Source organism: Ranitomeya imitator, chromosome 4, assembly GCF_032444005.1.
Source record: "Ranitomeya imitator isolate aRanImi1 chromosome 4, aRanImi1.pri, whole genome shotgun sequence".
Taxonomy (NCBI): Eukaryota; Metazoa; Chordata; class Amphibia; order Anura; family Dendrobatidae; genus Ranitomeya; species Ranitomeya imitator.
Window position 1 is genome coordinate 698,623,867 of NC_091285.1, and position 10,587 is coordinate 698,634,453.

The 10,587-nt window shown below is 47.9% G+C and overlaps 1 pseudogene; it reads right to left on the reverse strand.

Moving 5' to 3' along the window:
* LOC138674769 (olfactory receptor 6F1-like) overlaps positions 1 to 7,805 on the reverse strand; it is a 51,780-nt pseudogene extending 43,975 nt beyond the window's left edge.
* Between the last annotated feature and the right edge of the window lie 2,782 nt (positions 7,806 to 10,587).

A 10,587-nucleotide genomic window follows, 5' to 3' on the forward strand; every position in this document is an offset into this window, starting at 1 on the left:
GCATGCTATTAGGTATCAGCTGACGCCGCCTAGTCTGAAGAAGCGTGAAGAAGGGGAGTGAGAGGCTAGTATATGCACTGCGCATGGCCATGGATACCAGGCCCACTGTGGGATCACATTAGACGACACTGCGAGGTGTGATTTCGGGCAGCGTGGACGCACAGGCGCAGCCAGGACGACAACAAATGATGTCAGAGGACGGGCAGCGCAAACTGTGCATGGCCAAGGGATAACATAACAGCGCAGGGTCCATGACGGAATCAAACAACGCTAAGGAGGCAGCGCACGGTGCCAAGGGGGTAGCAATGACGGCTGTGCTGCGTCACATTACAAAGGACAGTCCCACCTCTGGGACGGTTGGACGGTGTGAGGGGACACATTACATGAGTGTGTAGTTCAGCGTTTGCAAGGAGCATAATTTCAAGAGCGACCTTTCCCTTGTGCAGTATTAGTGCTGCACATGGTGGCTCTTTCAGTAACAAACGCCTAGGGGGGGGGGGGGACAGGTCCCCTTACATTTTAGTTGTGCCAGCGTGGCGGTTGCATGACACGTTGCCGGATACACAGCTGGGGATCAGCTGACGTTACTGAACCCCAATAACAGAAGAGCGATTGTTGACTGTGCACACAGCTCTTCCAGGCACCAACTGGCGGTGTTAGAGCCCAGGGACAGCAGGAGGAGCAGATTGGAGGTATTGCCGCACACACAGCTGGGGAGCAGCTGACGTTACTGAACCCCAATAACAGAGGAGCGACTGTTGACTGTGCACACAGCACTTCCAGGCACCAACTGGCGGTGTTAGAGCCCAGGGACAGCAGGAGGAGCAGATTGGAAGTATTGCCGCACACACAGCTGGGGATCAGCTGACGTTACTGAACCCCAATAACAGAGGAGCGACTGTTGACTGTGCACACAGCACTTCCAGGCACCAACTGGCGGTGTTAGAGCCCAGGGACAGCAGGAGGAGCAGATTGGAGGTATTGCCGCACACACAGCTGGGGATTAGCTGACGTTACTGAACCCCAATAACAGAGGAGCGACTGTTGACTGTGCACACAGCACTTCCAGGCACCAACTGGCGGTGTTAGAGCCCAGGGACAGCAGGAGGAGCAGAGGAACAGAGTGTAGGCCGAAGCCTGATTGGAGCAAGTTGAAAGGGAACCTTTAACCCCGCCCCCCCAAGACGTTTGTAGCTGAAAGAGCCATCTTGTGCAGCACTAAGGATGCAAAAGGAAAAGGTGGTCCTTTTAATTATGCTCCTTGCAAACACCGAAGTAAACACTAAAAATGTGTCCCCTTATACCGTTAAACCGTCCCGGAGGTGCGAATTTCCTTCGTAATGGGACACAGCACAGCTGTCATTCCTATCCCCTTGGTGCTGTGCGCTGCCTCCTCAGCGTTGTTTTAAGCTGTCACGGAGCCTGCGCTGTTCTGTTAGCCCTTGGCCATGCCCAATTAGCGCTGCCTGTCTTCTGACATAATTTGGTGTCAGGCTGTCAGTGCCTGTGTGTCCACGCTGCTCCAGATCCCACCTCGCAGTCTCATCTAACGTAATCCCACTGCGGGCCTTGGAACCATGGGCATGCACAGTGCATATCCTCGACTCTCACTCCCCTCCTTCCCTCTTCTTCAGACTGTGCGGTGTCACGGCCGTGGCATGCTATTAGGGATCAGCTGACGGCGCACAGTCTAAAGAAGGCGGAGGGAAATGAGCGAGAGCCCGAGGGGAAGATATGCACTGCGCATGCCCATGGATCCCAGGCCCGCAGTGTGACTCAATCAGAAGACACTGCGAGGCGGGATCTCGGGCAGCGCGGCCGCACAGGCGCAGCCAGCCTGACACCAAATTATGTCAGAAGACAGGCAGCGCAAATAGGGCATGCCCAAGGGATAACAGAACAGCGCAGGCTCCGTGACAGCTTAAAACAACGCTGAGGAGGCAGCGCATGGCACCAAGGGGGTAGGAATGACGGCTGTGCAGCGTCACATTACGAAGGAAAGTCCCAGCTCCGGGACAGTATAACGGTATCAGTGAACACATTTTATAAGTGTTAAGTTCTGCATGTGCAAGGAGCTAAAAAAAAAGAGCTACCTTTTCCTTGTGCAGCATTACTGCTGCACAAGATGGCTCTTTCAGTAACAAACGACGGGGGGGGACAGGTTCCCTTACATTTAGGTTGTTGTGCAAGCGTGGCGGTCGCAGGACACATTGCCGGCTACACAGCTGGGGATCAGCTGACGTTACTGAAACCCAATAACACTGGGTCGTATGTTTTTACTGTGCAGCCTGCACTTCTGAGCCGCAACTGGCGGTGTTGGAGCCCAGGAATAGCAGTTCAGGTGGTAGAAAGATGAACACAGCAGGAGACCTGGATGACACCCAATTACTTAATCAGGCGGAGGAGTGGCAAATTCCTGCGAGATCCAGGCCTGGTTCATTTTCAGGAAAGTAAGCCGGTCAACGTTATCGGAGGATAGTCGCATGCGACGGTCTGTTAGTACACCACCTGCGGCACTAAAGACACGTTCCGATAAGACACTAGCCGCAGGGCAAGCCAGCACCTCCAATGCATACTGGCTTAGCTCTGGCCATGTATCCAGCTTAGAGACCCAAAACTTGAACGGGGAAGAGCCGTCTGGGAGTACAGTAAGAGGGCAAGCCATGTAGTCTGTCACCATCTGACGGAACCGTTGCCTCCTGCTGACTGGAGCCGCCGGTGATGGTGTAGACATTTGGGGCGGGCACACAAAAGTGTGCCAGAGTTGTGCCATACTGGGCTTGCCTTGGGCAGAGGCACTGCTTCTGCTCCCTCTTTGGGCAGAGCCTCCCCCACTGCCTCGACGCACTGAGCTGCTTTGTAAAGCACTAGCAGCACTCCTCTCAGTTGGACAGGAGAAGATGATGGAATTCACCAGTGTGTCGTGGTATTCCCGCAATTTACGCTCCCGGGTCAATGCAGGGATGAGGTTTTGGACGTTGTCCCGGTAGCGAGGATCGAGGAGGGTGAACACCCAATAATCAGGCATGTTGAGAATGTGGTCGATGCGGCGGTCGTTTCTCAGGCACTGCAGCATGAAATCCACCATGTGCTGCAGAGTGCCAACTGGCCCAGAAACGCTGTCCCCTGCTTGAGACATGATCTCTGCCCGCTCGTCATCACCCCACCCTCGCTGTACACACTGACCACTGGACAATTGTGTCGCTCCCTCCTCTGGACGGAGCTCTTCCTCCTCCATTGACTCCTCCTCATTCTCCTCACAAATTGGCCCCTGCGTACCCCTTTGTGAGGAACCACGTGGCGCTGACTCTCCAGAAGCTGATGGAAAAGGTGACTCCTCATCCTCCACCTCTTCCACAACATCATCCCTTAACCCTTGCAAAGTTTGCTGAAGCAGGCAGATAAGGGGGACAGTCATGCTGACTAGTGCATCATCTGCACTTGCCATCCGCGTGGAATAATCAAAAGGACGCAAAACCTGGCAGACGTCCTTCATAGTGGCCCACTCTGTGGTTGTGAAGTCTGATCGGCGCTGACTGCGACTTCTTTGCGCCTGATGCAGCTGGTACTCCATAACTGCTTGCTGCTGCTCACACAACCGCTCCAACATATGTAACGTGGAATTCCAACGGGTAGGTAGGTCACATATGATGCGGTGTTCCGGAAGGCGGAATCGGCGCTGCAGAGCAGCAATGCGGGATCTGGCAAAGCTGGAACGCCGCAAGTGAGCACACTCTAGGCGGACCTTGTGCAGCAGGGCATCAAGATCCGGATAGTCCCTCAGAAAACTCTGCACAACCAAATTGAGCACATGTGCCAGACATGGGATGTGAGTGAGGTTGCCAAGGGCCAAAGCTGCCACCAGATTTTGGCCATTGTCACACACTACCATGCCTGGCTGGAGATTCGCTGGCAGTAACCACACATCGCTCTCCTGCTTGATGGCATTCCAGAGCTCCTGCGCTGTGTGGCTTCGATGCCCCAATGAAACTAGTTTCAAGACGGCCTGCTGACGTTTGGCCATGGCTGTGCTCATGTCGGTCATAGGTAAACGTTCAAGGGTCCATGTGGAGGTGGACTGTGACGGATCCTGCAGAGAAGAATCTGAGGAACTGGTGTAAGAGGAGGAGTCGATGCGTACAGACTGGATTCCTGCAATCCTTGGAGTGGGCAGGACACGTCCTGCGCCACTCGCACGATCTGTACCTGGCTCAACAACATTAACCCAATGGGCAGTGAGGGAAACATATCGCCCCTGTCCATGCTGACTGGTCCACGCATCGGTGGTGAGGTGGACCTTGCTACTGACGGCGTTCAGTAGCGCATGTTTTATGTTTGCCTCAACATGCCTGTGCAGGGCAGGGACAGCCTGCCTGCTGAAGTAAAAGCGGCTGGGCACCTTGTACTGTGGGACTGCCAATGCCATCAAGTCACGGAAGCTGTCAGTCTCCACCAGCCTGAACGAGAGCATTTCCAGGGACAACAGTTTGGCAATGCCTGCATTCAGAGCCTGTGCTCGGGGGTGGTTGGCCGAGAATGCCCGCCTTTTCTCCCATGCCTGTACTACCGATGGCTGTAGAGTAGACTGGGAGTGTGAGGATGACTGGGAAGGTGGTGCTGTGGGTGGAATTACACAAGGTCTCTGGACAACAGTGCCAGAGGTTTTTCCATGGCGATCCTGGGAGGAAGCCAAACCAGCTGTGCGTGAGCTGGAGGAAGAGGCAACACGAGCTGAAGAGGTGGTAGCTGCCGCTGTTGGTTGGCCTACATCTTCAGTCTGTTTCTGTAACTCCACCGCGTGCCTGGTCCGCACATGTTTCCACATATTTGTGGTATTGATGTTGCTGACATTTTTCCCTCTTTTTACTTTCTGATGACACAGCTTGCATTTGACAAAACAAATGTCATCTGCAACTGTGTCAAAAAAGGACCAGGCACTGCAAGTCTTGGGAGCGCCCTTTTTGGCTTTGGAAAGAGACAGGCTCCTAACAGGTGCCAAAGTGGAGGCTACAGGCTCCGCAGTCTTCCCCCTCCCTCTTTGGCCCGTAAGGGGAAGCTCTTCCTCAGAGCTGCTCCCACCACCTTCCTGTTCCTCACGCCACGATGGGTCAAGGACCTCATCATCTCCACTACCCTCTGCCACCAACTGCTCCTCCTGGGTAGTCTCGGCAGCACAGTACGCATCAGAAAGCGGCACCTGAGTTTCATCATCAGATGCGTACTGCGCTGTGGTCACCGGAGGCACTGGCCCACCTGCCTCTTCAGAGTCAGAGAGAAAAAGCTGTTGGGCATCACTGCACACTGCCTCTTCTTCCATTTCTCCAATGCTGCTTGGCTGGCCCCCTGTTTCCAAGCCAAGAGATTCAGAGAACAGAAGTAGAGACGGCTCCTGTCCTGGGCTCTCTGACTGCCTGGCCAATTTGGCAGGTGGTGAAGAGACAGATGGCTTGGCTGCTCTCCAGTGCTCTGTGCCTGAGAGGATGTGGCACTAACTGAAGTCGATGCCGAGGCGTTAGCTGCCATCCACCCGACAACGGCTTCAATTTGGTCTTCACACAGCAGCGGTGCACGGCGCTCTCCGACAAAGCTGCGCATGAAGGACTGTTCCCTGCTGAAACTGAGTGAGGACGAGTCACCGGCGCCCGCAGCAGGCACAGAATCACCACGTCCTCTCCCTGCTCCTCTCCCTGCTCCGCGCCCACGCCCACGTGCCTTACTCCCTGCCCTCTTCATCTTGGTTGACAGATAAAGATAAGCAGAAAAGTACTAAGGCCTTAGTGTGCTTATTCCTGAAATGCTCCTCCTAACAGGTGTAAGAAACACTAATGTTGTAAAGTGTGGACTAAACTTTATTATTTTTCAAATGTGGCCTACACAAGTGTTAAGTTGTGTTTGGTGAACTTTACTTTTTTTTTGTGCAGATCGGGCTACAGAGCTTGTTTAAATCACGCGGAGACCGTGCAGACAGCCGTAAACGGCGCTGCAAGGCCAAAAATCCCTCCTCTAGGTTATCCTATGTAGTGTTTTTCCACTATTTAGCTGGAGACGGGTGGAAAGACACTAATAGGAATTTTTTTTTTTAAATTTTAAACAGGCTGCACTATTTGAAAAAAAGTAAATTGTTTTTCAAGGTATGAGGCAGTAACGCACCCTGAGCTGAATCCAACCGGCTATAGCTGCACACAGACTACAGGGCGAGCTGCGCTCACACAGAGACCGTGCAGACAGCCGTAAACGGCGCTGCAAGGCCCAAAAACCCCCCTCTAGGTTATCCTATGTAGTGTTTTTCCACTATTTAGCTGGAGACGGGTGGAAAAACACTAATAGGGAATTTGAGAAAAAATGTGCAGCAGGCTGCACTATGAGCAAAAAAGGACAACTGTGTGAGGCAGTGTGAACCCCCCCTGAGCTGAATACAACCGGGTATATGGCTGCACACAGACTACAGAGTGAGCTGCACACACACACACACACAGAGACCTTGCAGAACGCTGTTAAAACAGCGCTGCAAGGCAAGAGCAAGGTGAACAGTGAAGAACACACAGCGTTTTGCTAAATTAGCCTTTGGAAAGGAAAATAAAGCAATTAGCTATCTCAACTGGCCCTCAGTTAGAACACAGCGTCCTGTCCCTAACTGAAATCACAGCAGAGTGAGCGCAAAATGGCGGCAGCGTTTTTTATAGTGCAGAGTGACATCATTTCAGCAGCCAATCACAGCCTTGCCAGTACTTACATGCCCACCATGCTAAACAGGATGTGCCCACACTTCCAATCATTCCTCATTGGCTGCTGCGTTCTGTTTGAATTCTGGGAACTTCCGATTCCGGTATCCGATACGTGGGAAGTATCGGAATTCGGTATCGGAATTCCGATACCGCAAATATCGTCCGATACCCGATACTTGCGGTATCGGAATGCTCAACACTACTCACAATGCATTTGTGCACTTTCGGTAAAGCATATATCACAGGTTTACATGGCCGAAGGTTCAACAGAAAATTATACATATCTTTATCAATTATCTTTCCTTCTGAGGCAGAATCTAAAATTGCACTGATTTCTCAATTCACTTGAAATTTAGGATCATAGCACAAACTTTTATTGACCTGTTTGTCCTCAATCTGTCTTTTTATTTCACTAACATAGATGTCCTTGTCCATGATGACCACAGCCCCACCTCAGCTTTTTTGTATAACTATTTTGTCACCATGGACAAGGTCATTCAAAGCCTCAAATTCTTCCTTCCTAATGTTGGGATTTTTGAACTATTTTACAGTTGATAAACTCAAATTTTCAACATCTCCAGTCACTGCTTCTATAAAGGCCTCTGTCGCTGCTGGACTGCTTGGTGGCATGAACATACTTTTATTACTGAAACCAAATTTACTCAAATATAGCTCACTTTCCTGGAGTGTCTCCTTTCTACTTTTGTTACTGACCATTCTTTAAGTATTATAGCTCTAAAAATTTACTCAAATCAACTGTGCATTTGAACCAATGAATGTGTGAGTTCCAACAATATGACAAGCCATTATCTCTATGCACATCAGTCAATACCTTTTTTGAGATATTTATAATTAAGGCTGGGTAGAATTCTTGCTCTATAATATTCCCAAAGTGAAGTTAAATGTAGTTGGGGGGGGGGTTACAATTTTCTTCATGTCTTCCTCGCATTTCCATATCAAATCCAAATCCAACACAGGTGGATTATTTAAAAAGGCACCATCTCCTTCTATGGCTCCCAAGAGCCTCTCACCGTCCTTCCCTGTATATGAGAATACACTTGGATCCTTGTTAACATCCATAATCGACGGACACCAAACAAGAAAAAAATGAAAACAAAAATTTTTATGAAAACAATTTTTTTTTAAAAAAAAGGTGTGCAAAAAACCCCCCCCAAAAGGACAAAACTATAAAATTATAGAAAATTTGTCAGCACTACCAAAAAACAAACAAACAAGAGCAATAAAACCTGTTAAGGTGATGTCCAAACCTCCAAAAGACAAAATCAGAAAAAAAACAGGCAGCACTCCAAAAATCTAAGTGAAAAACTATGGCTTTACTGATCCATTAGCAACGGAGGTGTCTTTAAGATAAATGTACAGTAAGATTCTTTTCCGTAATGTGACCAGATCCTGTTCCCCCATATGAATGTGGTATCTTTCTTTATATGAGCTCATTGGCACTGTATTACACTACTGCACTTTAGAAACTGATGTATATCAACTGTGTGACTTGTTCACATGTATCACTGAATGTGCTGGTATGAGCACCTGATGTATTAATTAAAGGGAACCTGTCACCCCCAAAATCGATGGTTAGGTAAGCCCACCATCATCAGGGGCTTATCTACAGCATTCTATAATGCTGTAGATAAGCCCGCGATGTTATCTGAAAGAGGAGAAAAAGAGGTTAGATTATACTCACCCAGGGGCGGTCCCGCTGCTGGTCCGGTCAGATGCGCGTCTCTGGTCCGCTCTGGCGCCTCCCATCTTCATTCCATGATGTCCTCTTCTGGTCTTCATGCCGTGGCTCTGGCGCAGGTGTACTTTGTCTGCCCTGTTGAGGGCAGAGCAATGTACTGCAGTGCGCAGGTGCCGGGCCTCTCTGACCTTTCCGGCGCCTGCGCACTGCAGTACTTTGATCTGCCCTCAGCAGGGCAGACAAAGTACACCTGCGCCGGAGCTGCGGCGTGAAGACCAGAAGAGGACGTCATGGAATGAAGATGGGAGGCGCTGTTCCGGACCTGAGACACCCATCGGAGCAGGACCGCCCCTGGGTGAGTATAATATAACGTCTTTTTCTCCTCTTTCAGGTAACATCGGGGGCTTATCTACAGCATTACAGAATGCTATAGATAAGCCCCTGATGATGGTGGGCTTACCTCACCATCGATTTTGGGGGTGACAGGTTCCCTTTAATACTGTTTTACATAATTGATGGATGGTAAACTGTGGAAACACTATTTCAATGTTCACTTGATATTTGTCCACTGCTTGAGAAAGGCAGAGAAATCTGCCAAAACGTTGCTGCTATTGGACCAGTAAAGCCGCGTTTTTTTTTTTCACTTTAATTTTTCAAGTGCTGCCTGTTTATTTCTGACTTCCTATCTTCATATCAATCTATCTATTATCTATCTTTGTTTATTAGGGAATTACATGTCTTTTACTTTTGTTTCCTCCCTGAGAGAAACTTTCGTACTTTATTAACCATAGTGACTGTTTTATCCTAAAACCCCTTAAAAACTGAAATAACTATTTGAGAAATGAAGTCATTAGTTCAAGGTTTATTGTTATACTCTTTACTTTACGACAACTTAGGTCACTCCAGAGAGTGAAATCTCCTGACACCGAGCCATAATCTAGTGTATAAATATGGGCTGACATTGCCATTCTTGTGTCCGGCTGCCCCCGACAATGACGAGGACGCTCTGCTGAACTCCAGGCTTTTCCCACCGGGACATTTCTTCCAAACAGACTTAAGATTAATGAAAGAGACTGAATCAAAAATGAATATGAAGGGTAGAACCTATGTAAGTCTGGTAAGGACACGAGGGATTTCTAGATGTGTTGGTAAGAGATGTCCATAAAAATGTGGATTTTTTTTTTAACAAGAATTCTTACTGTATAAAGAAAAAATGTTCATAACCCATTATCTACCAATGTCCTTTTTTCGGGACGCCTAATCTTTAGCTTCTAGCAACTAAGATTTTATAATTTTTAGAATTAGGTCCAATTTTTTGAGTTGTGTTTGCAAAATGAATGTTTTCAAAATAGGAAATCATGTCATTGTCATTTTAAATTGCGTATTGGGACGCCCTTTTCTGAAAAATCCGTGCTTGTAAAAATTTTAATTTGGCAAGTGATGGATTAAAAGGAAAAATTTGATTCTGGATATTTAATGTTCAAGTAATGTGGCAGAAAAAAATGTAAGTTTTTTTCTGTAAGTTCTACTTCTGATTTCCTTATGCAAAATACTGCTGACGTGAATGAGTTCTAAGACTTTTGTAAAGATTCATTCTTGTTTAACCCTTTAATTACATATGTCGTATGCCCATCGGTGTGCCCGTGACATGAATGTGGAGGCTGATGGGTTGCCATGATAACTAGGGTCTGCTGAAGACCCCTATGCCTGTCATGACAGCACTCCTGTGAAAGCTATACTGTAGCTGATGTTTATACAGGACCTTGATTTTGCTATATATCACAATACTATAGCATTGCTGTGTATTGTGAAAGCGATCAGAGGTTCAAGTCCCCTTAGTGGACTAATAAATGCAGTAAAAAGTAAAAAAAAAAAACATGTTTTACAATAATTGAAAAAATCTATATATCAAATGTCAAAATCCCATAAAAATTTTTAAAAACCCATATATTTGGTATCGCTGCCTTCATAAGTCTGTCCTATCAAAATATAAAATAAATTAATCTGATCGGTAAATGGCGTAATTTGAAAAAAAAAAAAAATGAAAATGCCAAAATTGCTTTTTTTCCCAACACAACAGCAAAAAAAATGCCATAAGAGGCGATCAAGACATTGTATGTAAGCTAAAAATGATATCTCTTTAAACAGTGGCTCAAGGTACAA